The sequence below is a fragment of the Henckelia pumila genome, chromosome 4 (assembly GCF_033568475.1).
Source record: "Henckelia pumila isolate YLH828 chromosome 4, ASM3356847v2, whole genome shotgun sequence".
In the NCBI taxonomy this organism is placed as follows: domain Eukaryota; kingdom Viridiplantae; phylum Streptophyta; class Magnoliopsida; order Lamiales; family Gesneriaceae; genus Henckelia; species Henckelia pumila.
This window is the reverse complement of record NC_133123.1, coordinates 1831475-1844503: the sequence shown is the minus strand read 5'-3', so window position 1 is coordinate 1844503 and position 13029 is coordinate 1831475.

Sequence of the window (13029 nt, the reverse complement as noted above, 5' to 3'; positions counted from 1 at the left end):
TCCCACAAAATATTGCAACTTCTTCTACGTACCTTTGGCTTACGATCGAAAGGGATACAGAACTTCACATGGTACTTGTAATTTGTATACATAGTTAACCGAAGTTGAGATTTTAATTTTGCTTAATCGTTAATCATTCGAAGGTAGGAAACGTAGTGTAAAATTAAGAGGGCCAATTGTGTCTTATCAGAATTAGAGTTCCCAGACTGCGAAAAGAATAAATAAGGAACATGGTATATATATTCATTAAAGCATATGCCACGTTGGCACCCAGTTTTCTTGGGAAATGAGTGGTTTGACATTTTGAATGGAGAGTGATTTAATTGTATCTGTCGATTTGATTAAAATTCTCGCGGTGCACAATCTGCCATTGTACTTTTTTGCATGTGACCACTACACCGATATGAGTGAAAGGCATTATTATTAAGTCAGTAGGTATGCATCACATCTTAGCAACCCAAAACGAATTGCTTTGAAAACAACGATTATTATGAAGACAACCTGGAATATATTGAAACCGTACGAAAGATAATGATATGATATTCATTATATATGATGATAATAACAAAAATAATAATAATGACAGAGAATTCAAACACGACGAATAGTTGCACTTATGGTGACATATTAGTCCATATCTTTTGTGTGGGGTGTGTGTGTGTATATATATATATATATATATATATATATATATATATATATATATATATGCTTTATACGGAAAATGTAAACCATCTAGTCACAAACAGGGACGTAGCAGAAATCTTTTAGATCCTGGACTTATTGATTCAAAAATAAAATAAAATAATATAAATTAAATATTTAAAAATTAAAAAATAATAATTCAAAAACGATAAAAATTCTGAAATATTTCATATCAAACTTATAATGTTTCAATTGACTTTTCAAATTATATAAATATGAGCAATATTACATGTATACCAAATTTTACGATACAATATATAAATTAAATATATCAAAATCTCACAATAAATTGAATACAAAATAATGCGATAAACTAGCAAAATTTTACGATATAATTGTTGTAAATATCGTTGTACACGATATTTATTGTATATTTAGCATTGAAATCACTAGGATAAAATTTCTATACAAGAATTTATACATTATCAACATAAAATAACTTAATTGATCCATTATCTGATCACGAGAAAGTGTATATCATAATCAGAAAAAATTTCAGTTTTATCATACTCAAAACTTAATTGAGGTGCAAAATGATCATTTCTCTTTAACCAACAACAAATAGTTACATAATGCAATCTAATAAAAAAAAAAAACTGAATTATTACCTTTAATATAAAATAAATATTGAAATGAAAATTATTTATGACAAATATTCTTCTTCATTATTAGTATAAAAAACTCTCGAGTTCATATTCATATTGTCATATTACTTGATATCTATCAAAAAAACTTATTCATACTTTATATCATATATTAAATGAGCACAAAGGCGCAATAGTTCTGTTCAATTTAGATATTAATGAAACTAAATTAAATTAATAAATTTGATATAAAAGTTATTTAATTTAGATAGTGTTTGTAACCTCTAAAAATAAGTGATTATGAAGTTTTTATTAACAAATTGGTGAAGAAAAATTCAATAATCACTTATTTTTAGAGATTGCAAATACTACCTTAAACAAGAGTTTCAAATAATTAATTGAATCAGTGCAAAATGAAGGAGTGGCGGGAAGGATGAAGCCCAAAAAAGATGGGGAAAATGTTTCAATTATAATAAGCTAAAGAACTAATTCAATGACAAAAAATATTATCTAAAACCACACTAAAAATTAAACTAGGATACATGAACTCATCAAAGCCTTTGGGTGGCTCCCTGGACACAAAAAAAATACATCATAAATTCATAATTACTGTGAATTTCAATGATGAGAAAAAAAGATTATCACAAGTACCAAACTCCAGGTGGCTGTAATTAAATTGACTTTTATGTAAATATACATAAACCATATGCATTTTTGTTTACGAAATACATTCTTATACAATTTATAATCGGAGCCGACGATTATAAAGGAAATGTGCATATCAATCATATGCATATTTTATCTATATATATAATATATTATGTTATATTAAATATTTGTGTGTATTGATGGAACGTTCTATAAGTATTCGCATTTCAATGCACACATGTTACATGAGTGAGTGTAACGATCGTGTACATATGAAAATTATTTTTCTAATAAATGAATTTACAATTAAATAAAAATAATATAAATATATAATACTATAAAGATGTTAAGTTCTAAATAATTGGTTTAATTAAGTCCCTGTGATCTTTGAGAAGTAGGTTTGGGTTATAAAGATCTTCATATCGAATTTAAGAAGTTAAAGATTAGGGGACAACCTGGCCAGCAATAAACTTTTATTGGTTTAAGAAATCTTAGATTAATTAGAATCCTACACTGAAATAAGCATATATATATATATACATACGGGAAATACAAATCATCTAGTCACAAAGAAAATCCATCATCAATTCATAATAACCGTGAATTTCAATGATGAGAGAAAATATTATCACAAGTACCCCACTTCAAATGGCTGTAAATTGGCTTTTACGTAAATATATATAAACCATATGCATATTTTGTTTGCAAAATACATTCGTATACAATTTATAATCGGGGCCGAAGATTATAAAAGAAATGTGCATTTCAACCAGATGCATATTTTATCTATATATATGAATATGATATATTAAGTTAGATTAAATATTTGTGTGTGTTGATGGAACATTCTATAAGTACTCACATTTCAATCATGGCCGGCTCCAAGGGGCTGGCGGCCTAGGCAGAGACCTCAAAAATATTTTTTTTAAAAAAAAAAATTTAAGTATTTTTTATATTTAAAATATTATATTAGTCTATTTATTTTGTTTAAAATTCGAAATCGTGGTCAATTTTTTGTACTTTTTTTCATCATTTTTTTAGTTAAAAAAATATCTTTTTATTTAAACAAAAATATTTTTTTCTTTAAATTGATCATCTCAGATGAGTTAAGGTATTTAAATTGGACTAATCATCTTTTGTTTATTTATTGAATGAGATAAGATATATTTTGTCTATTTTTTGTACTTCGGATGATTTTTTTAATTAATTTAATTTTTGATCTCGATATACTAAAAATTTGTAATTTTTTTATTCGACAATGAGAATGATTTTTACTTAATTCCTTAATTTAGGGATTCTTATTCTATTTGTATTATGCATTAATTCATCTCTGACTCGTGAAATTTGAGTATTCATCGAGTTTTTTTTAGTTTTAGTTTTATTTTTTATATTTTGATTCAATTGTTGTTTATGTCATTATTTTTAGTTACAAAAATTAAAAATTTTGATTTTTAGACGATAAAACGATTGTATAGATATTTAATTAAAAATTTTATATAGCTCTCTTCCCTGAATATTTGCCTAGGGCCTCTAATATTCTGGAGACGGCCCTGATTTCAATGCACACGTGTTGCATGAGCATAACGATCGTTTACATATGAAAATTATTTTTCTAATAAATGAATTTAGAATTAAATAAAAATAATATAAATATATATGAAATACTATAAATATGAGTTCTAAATAATTGGTTTAACTAATTCCCTATGATGTATGAGAAGTATGTCAAGGTTATAAAGATCTCTATATCAAATTTAAGGAGTTATAGATTAGGGGTCAATCTAGGCCAGCGATTAACTTTTATTTGTTTAAGAAACCTTAGATTAATTAAAATCCTACACTGAAATAAGCATATATATATATATATATATATATATTTAATTATATGTCTATTTTATATGGGAAATGCAAACCATCTAGTTACAAAGAAAATGCATCATAAATTCATAATGACTATGAATTTCAATGATGAGAGAAAAGATTATCACAAGTACCTCACTCCAGATGGTTGTAAATTGGCTTTTACGTAAATATATATAAACCATATGCATATTTTTTTTGCGAAATACATTCGTATACAATTTATAATCGGGGCCGACAATTATATTATAAAATAAATGTGCATATCAACCAGATGCATGTTTAATTTATCTATATATACTATATTAAGTTAATTAAATATTTGTGTGAGTTGATGGACGTTCTATAAGTACTCGCATTTCAATGCACACGTATTGTATGAGCATAAAGATCGTGTAAATGTGAAAATTATTTTTCTAATAAATCAATTTAGAATTAAATAAAAATAATATAAATATAAATTTGTACTTTTATTGATGTCGTCTTTGGAGGCAATCTAAGTGAGTGTGAATAAATTGTACTTTTATTTATGCTACCTAACAAATACCATTAAAAACCATCACTCCAAATCCTTATATTGGAATTTTACTCCTTTCTTTTCTGCCAATCACAATGCATGACAGATTATTGACAGAGAGACAAAATTTTATGGGAAATTTCGTGCTGCCACGAGTTAGTATTAAAAGATAAATATTCGCGTTTTGCTTATTTACATTATATTATTTTTGGTTTTATTTGTAATGACTATATATTAAATTTTCTTATGTACGTAGTGTTATCTTTTCTACTTTTTTTCCCCAAAATCGGTACCTCTATCTTTTTAATTAAAACCGTCGCAAATTGCAAGGTAATGGTTTAAAATAAACCGTCGGATTTATTTTAAATAATTTTTTATTTTTAATCATTATGATTAATTAATATTAAAAACATCAATAAATATTACCAACACAAGATAAAATCATTTATTTTTTTAAAATCGGACAAAAATAAAAACCTTCATTAATAAATAAACGTTACAATTTAATTAATTAGTTGTATAATACATTGCAACCGTAATACATAAAAATTGTGTACTAGTTATAATTTAATTAATTATATAATTAAATTTGACGCGGTTAGATTCAAACCGTCGCAAATTGCAACGGTTAGAATTCAACCGTTGCAATTGCAACGGTTCGAAGTAAACGGTCATAATTATTTTAATTAATTATTTCAATATGATTATTTAATATTAAAAATATCAATAAATATTATCAACACAAGATAAAATAATTTGTTTTATAAATCCAACTAAAATAATAATATAAATTAATAAATCAATGTTATAATTTACTTAATTATTTGTACAAAATGCATTGCCACCGTAATACATGAAAATTGTGTGTGAGTTACAATTTAATTAATTATATAATTAAATTTGCAACAATTTAATTAAAATTGTCGCACATTGCAATGGTTAGAATTTTATCGTTGCAATATTTCAACGGTTTAAAGTAAACCGTCACATTTATTTTAATTATTTTTTTTATTTTTAATCAATATGATTAATTAATATTAAAAACATCAATAAATATTATCAATACAAGATAAAATCATTTGTTTTTAGAAATCGGACAAAAATAATAATCTAAATTAATAAATTAATGTTACAATTTACTTAATTATATGTACAATGCAATGTCATCGTAACACATGAAAATTTTGTGCTAGTTATAATTTAATTAATTATATAATTAAATTAGCAACAGTTTAATTAAAACATCGCACATTGAAACGGTTAGAATTCCATCGTTGCAATATTGTTGCAACGGTTTAAAGTAAACCAAAGCATTTATTTTAATTATTTTTTTTATTTTTAATAAATATGATTAATTAATATTAAAAACATCAATAAATATTACCAACACAAGATAAAATCATTTGTTTTTAGAAATCGGACAAAAATAAAAATATAAATTAATAAATCAATTTTACAATTTACTTAATTATTTGTACAATACATTATCACCGCAATACATGAAAATTGTGTGTTAGTTACAATTAAATTAATTATATAATTAAATTTTTAACGGTTTAATTAAAATCATTGCAACTTGCAACGGTTAGAATTCAACCGTTGCAATATTGCCACGGTTTAGAGTAAAATGTTGCATTTATTTTAATTAATTTTTTTTATTTTTAATCAATGTGATTAATTATTATTAAAAACATCAATAAATATTACCAACACAAGATAAAATCATTTGTTTTTAGAAATCGGACAAAAATAAAAATCTAGATTAATAAATCAATTTTAAAATTTACTTAAATATTTGTACAATGCATTGCGACCGTAATACATAAAAATTGTGTGCTAGTTATAATTTAATTAATTATATAATTAAATTTGCAACGGTTTAATTAAAATCATTGCAACTTTCAATGGTTAGAATTCAACCGTTGCAATATTGCCACGGTTTAGAGTAAAATGTTGCATTTATTTTAATTAATTTTTTTATTTTTAATCAATATGATTAATTATTATTAAAAACATCAATAAATATTACCAACACAAGATAAAATCATTTGTTTTTAGAAATCGGACAAAAATAAAATTCTAGATCAATAAATCAATTTTAAAATTTACTTAAATATTTGTACAATGCATTGTCACCGTAATACATGAAAATTGTGTGCTAGTTATAATTTAATTAATTATATAATTAAATTTGCAACAGTTTAATTAAAACCGTCGCACATTGCAATGGTTGAAATTTCACCGTTGCAATATTGCAACGGTTTAAAGTAAACCGTCGCATTTATTTTAATTAATTTTTTATTTTTAATCAATATGATTAATTAATATTGAAAACATCAATAAATATTATCAACACAAGATAAAATCATTTGTTTTTAGATCGAACAAAAATAGAAATGTGCATTAATAAATCAATATTACATTTTACTTAATTATTTGTACAATACATTGCCGCCTTAATACATAAAAATTATGTGCTAGTTAAAATTTAATTAATTATATAATTAAATTTGCAACGATTTAATTAAAACCGTCTCACATTGCAACGGTTAGAATTCCATCGTTGCAAGCTTAAAGTAAACCGTCACATTTATTTTAATTAATTATTTTTATTTTTAATCAATATGATTAATTAATATTAAAAACATCAATAAATATTATCAATACAAGATAAAATCATTTGTTTTTAGAAATCGGACAAAAATAATAATCTAAATTAATAAATTAATGTTACAATTTACTTAATTATATGTACAATGCAATGTCATCGTAACACATGAAAATTTTGTGCTAGTTATAATTTAATTAATTATATAATTAAATTAGCAACAGTTTAATTAAAACATCGCACATTGAAACGGTTAGAATTCCATCGTTGCAATATTGCAACGGTTTAAAGTAAACCGAAGCATTTATTTTAATTAATTTTTTTATTTTTAATCAATATGATTAATTAATATTAAAAACATCAATAAATATTACCAACACAAGATAAAATCATTTGTTTTTAGAAATCGGACAAAAATAAAAATATAAATTAATAAATCAATGTTACAATTTACTTAATTATTTGTACAATACATTATCACCGCAATACATAAAAATTGTGTGTTAGTTACAATTAAATTAATTATATAATTAAATTTTCAACGGTTTAATTAAAATTATTGCAACTTGCAACGGTTAGAATTCAACCGTTGCAATATTGCCACGATTTAGAGTAAAATGTTGCATTTATTTTAATTAATTTTTTTTATTTTTAATCAATGTGATTAATTATTATTAAAAACATCAATAAATATTACCAACACAAGATAAAATCATTTGTTTTTAGAAATCGGACAAAAATAAAAATCTAGATTAATAAATCAATTTTAAAATTTACTTAAATATTTGTACAATGCATTGCGACCGTAATACATGAAAATTGTGTGCTAGTTATAATTTAATTAATTATATAATTAAATTTGCAACGGTTTAATTAAAATCATTGCAACTTGCAATGGTTAGAATTCAACCGTTGCAATATTGCCACGGTTTAGAGTAAAATGTTGCATTTATTTTAATTAATTTTTTTATTTATAATCAATATGATTAATTATTATTAAAAACATCAATAAATATTACCAACACAAGATAAAATCATTTGTTTTTAGAAATCGGACAAAAATAAAATTCTAGATCAATAAATCAATTTTAAAATTTACTTAAATATTTGTACAATGCATTGTCACCGTAATACATGAAAATTGTGTGCTAGTTATAATTTAATTAATTATATAATTAAATTTGCAACAGTTTAATTAAAACCGTCGCACATTGCAATGGTTGAAATTTCACCGTTGCAATATTGCAACGGTTTAAAGTAAACCGTCGCATTTATTTTAATTAATTTTTTATTTTTAATCAATATGATTAATTAATATTAAAAACATCAATAAATATTATCAACACAAGATAAAATCATTTGTTTTTAGATCGAACAAAAATAGAAATGTACATTAATAAATCAATATTACATTTTACTTAATTATTTGTACAATACATTGCCGCCTTAATACATAAAAATTATGTGCTAGTTAAAATTTAATTAATTATATAATTAAATTTGCAACGATTTAATTAAAACCGTCTCACATTGCAACGGTTAGAATTCCATCGTTGCAAGCTTAAAGTAAACCGTCACATTTATTTTAATTAATTATTTTTATTTTTAATCAATATGATTAATTAATATTAAAAACATCAATAAATATTACCAACACAAGATAAAATCATTTGTTTTTAAAATCGAACAAAAATAAAAATCTGCATTAATAAATCAATGCTACAGTTTACTTAATTATTTGTACAATGCACTGCCATCGTAATACAAGAAAATTGTGTGCTAATTACAATTCAATTAATTATATAATTAAACTTACAACAGTTTAATTGAGACCGTCGCGACTTCCAACTGTTATAATTCAACCGTTGCAATATTGCAACGGTTTAAAGTAAACGATCACATTTATTTAAAGATCTCCGTATCAAATTTAAAGAGTTAAAGATTAGGGGCCAACCTAAGCCAACAATTAACTTTTATTGGTTTAAGAAACCTAAGATTAATTAGAATCCTACACTGAAATAAGCATATATATATATATATATATATATATATATATATATATATATATATAATGAGCAACCACCGTGAGCACTCATGTGAGCATCTGTTGACGTGACATCATGCACATCCAATAGTTGAGTGACACATCAGCAGATGCTCACATGGGTGCTCACGGTGGTTACTCACCATATCATTTATATATATATATATATATATATATATATATATATATATTCTTTATACGAGAAATGCAAACCATCTAGTCACAAAGAAAATGCATCATATATAAATTCATAATGACTGTGAATTTCAATGATGAGATTAAATATTATCACAAATACCCCACTACAGATGACTGTAAATTGGCTTTTACGTAAATATATATAAACCATATGCATATTTTGTTTGCGAAATACATTCGTATACAAATCGGGGCCGACGATTATAAAGGAAATGTGCATATCAACCAGATGCATATTTTATCTATATATATAATATATTATGTTATATTAAATATTTGTGTGTGTTGATGGAACGTTCTATAAGTACTCGCATTTCAATGCACACATGTTACATGAGCGAGCGTAACGATCGTGTACATATGAAAATTATTTTTCTAATAAATGAATTTATAATTAAATAAAAATAACATAAATATATATGAAATACTATAAAGATGTTGAGTTCTAAATAATTGTTTTAACTAAATATATATTCCATATGATCTTTGAGAAGTAGGTGTGGGTTATAAAGATCTCCATATGAAATTTAAGGAGTTAAAGATTAGGGGTCAACCTAGGCCAGCAATGAACTTTTATTGGTTTAAGAAACCTTAGATTAATTAGAATCCTACACTAAAATAAGCATATATATATAATAGTATAAAGATGTTGAGTTCTAAATAATTGGTTTAATTAATTCCCTATGATTTTTGAAAAGTAGGTCTGGGATATAAAGATTTTTCCATAAGGAGTTAAAGATTTGGGGCCAATTTAGGCCTGCAATGAACTTGTATTGGTTTAAGAAACCATAGATTAATTAGAATCCTATATTGAAATAAGAGAACTCGGAGCTTTCTTTAACTTGCCTAATGTAAACTACGGTTGCAAGCTTTAATTTTTCATTTATGATACGAAACTGACACTCAACCCCTTATTTAAAGTCTATAGCACTATACATATTTCCATTCAGATTATTGTGATTAAAATTATTCACAAAAATCAGTGAGTTAAAAAATGTTTTCCCTGAAACTGAAATAATCTACTTAAAAATAATATATTTTTAAAATATTGTCTTAGGTACGTATATATCAAACCATCTACATTTATTTTTATTCATGTGTACTGGATCTCGTAGATGATAATGAATAAGAACAATTGAAAATATATATTCAGGGCTACTATATATTTCATTATCGGTTTGCTCAAATATAAAATATTGAAAGTTTTGAATTCAAAAAGTGTGTGGGTAGTATATATATCTATACTATTTTATATAAAAGTTGAGTACCTTATAGTAACTAATTTTTGGTATGTCATGACACACCAAAAAACATCTTTCAATTCTAACCTTCTTTATCCACTTTTTTCTCAACATCTTTTTTCTCACTTATTTTTCATCTTTTCTTCAACTAAATTATATCATGTTTGTTTTATAATTAATTTCACATGATGTATATATCTTAAATATCAAATTGATTATATTAGCATATTAAATTTATATTATCTTTTTAATAATTAATTTTCAATTACCATAAAAGCTCATAAAATATTATATATTATATGACACATGCAACTACGTGTGTTTCCATCGCTGCAGATATATATAATATATTAACACGGGTTTAGCTTTATAACCTTGAAAGCTTTATGTCACATATATGTAGATATTTAATTTATATAATGCCAACCAGAAATGTATCGAGAGTTTGGACTTGGTGAAGTTAATATCCAATAATGTTGGTTCACAAGATATTAATTAATGAGATAGAAAAAAGAAGGAATCGGGTATGAAAAGTCGAACGAGAAGTTGACATAAGATATCAGTGCTCAATCATGCAAAGATTCTTAGACAAATGAAAGTTGAAAATGTCGCCAATTCGTATCTCTTCCTCTTTGTTATCGTCTATAAATATAATACCTTTTTTTTTTTTTTAAATTAGACATATATGCATTATTTATCATATTAATTATTCAATTCCAAAAATCAACGAAGCCATCCTAACTCTTTGTTTCTATTATGGCAGTAAATTTGGATTTAACAAAGAGCGTGACTTTTGGTTAAAATTTTAATAATTTATTCTAAAAACTTGTGTGAAAATTTTTTTGAAAAAAGAGAGAAGAATAAACAATTCATGTTTCAAATGCATATTACGGTTTATGATGGTGGTAACAATGAGTTGAAAAAAAAAAGGAATAAACACCAACCAAGGAAATTATTAGAAAATGCAGATAAGTGTTTCACAGAGAAAATTCAGTGTACTTTACTTAACAAGTGCTTTTTTTTTATACTCTCAAATATAAAACAAGTGACCGTTTAATTTCTCGTGCAATTAAGTTGGTGATAATTGAGATAAAAGATTAATCATGAGCCTTGAATGTTACAACTCACAAGTGACACCACTAAATAATTATAACTAGCATATTAAATGGGCGAGCTTTAACTAATTGCATATTCGCAAGAAGTCACTAATACACAATTTTATTATAAATAAATTAGTAAAAGAAGACATTAATATCGATGGAGTTGCATGCTATCAACGAAGATAGGGGTGTTTGGTTAAAGGACTCCAATTCCAAATGCATTAATTTATTGCTGTCCTCTCTAGAGGTAAGATAAGTGAGTGTGAATAATTTGTACTTTTATTTGCTACCAAACAAATACCATTAAAAACCAATCACTCCAAATCCCTATTTTACTCTTTTCTTTTCTGCCAATCAGAATGCATAACAGATTATTGACAGTGAAACAAAATTTTATGGGAAATTTAGTGCTACCATAGGTTAGTATTAACAGATAAATATTCGCGTTTTACTTATTTACATTATATTCCTTTTTCTATTTGTCATGACTATGGTTCCGTTTGGATTTGGTAGACATTTTTTTAAAAAAGCACTTTTTTAAGCTATAATTTTTGGCTTTTGAAAAAACTCTAATTTTGACTTTAAAAAGTGCTTATTTAAGCACTTTTTTGGTCAACCAAACACTTTATTAAATGAAAAGCACTTAAATAAGTGCTTTTTTGGCCTAGCTTTTGAAACCAAACGAAGCCTATATAATTAAATTTTCCTATGTAAGTAGTGTTATCTTTTCTTTTTTTTTTTTCAAAATCAATTTACCTCTATCTGTTTTATAAAATTTATTTTTTCAAACACTTTAATTTATGTAAAAATACAAACAAACTTAAATAGAGGAATATAAGATTGATATTTAATACTAGATTTTGTGTTAACTTAAAATTAACCTCATATATTATATTATATATATATATATATATATATATATATATATCAACAAATGTTCATAATTAACTCTTCGAATCCACGAGTACTGCGTCTGCATGAGTACACAACGTGGACGCGACCAATTTCTCATTCCCCTAAGCGATACCACGATTAAGGCACGAATCCAGCTAGCTAAACCCCAATACTATATTTAATTATTAGTTATTGACATCAGCTAGCAAGCTCACTTTTCTTATTATAATAATGATAATCATTAGATAATGCACTATTATATGTTATACGAAACAGTGTAATTCACTAATTTGGTTCAGTCGTCAATTATTTTTTTCATTTTTGTATGGATTAGTATTTGTGTCAATGATGAATAATTCAAGTGCAAGGGATGTGGAATAAAATGGCGACTCATTGCTATAATTAATTCCGGATTTGGCTGCTTCCCCTTTAATTTCCCAAATGACATACATGCATGGGTTGATTTTTTTTTTTTTTGCCCCATACTCAAATCAATTTTTACCCGAATAATCTAATTTCAATCAATTAAGATAGTGTTTGGGAGAACTTTTAAAAAGTACTTTTCACCTTTTTGTCAATAAAATTTCAAAATTTTATTATAAAAACTGAAAAGTATTTTTTTAAAGATTT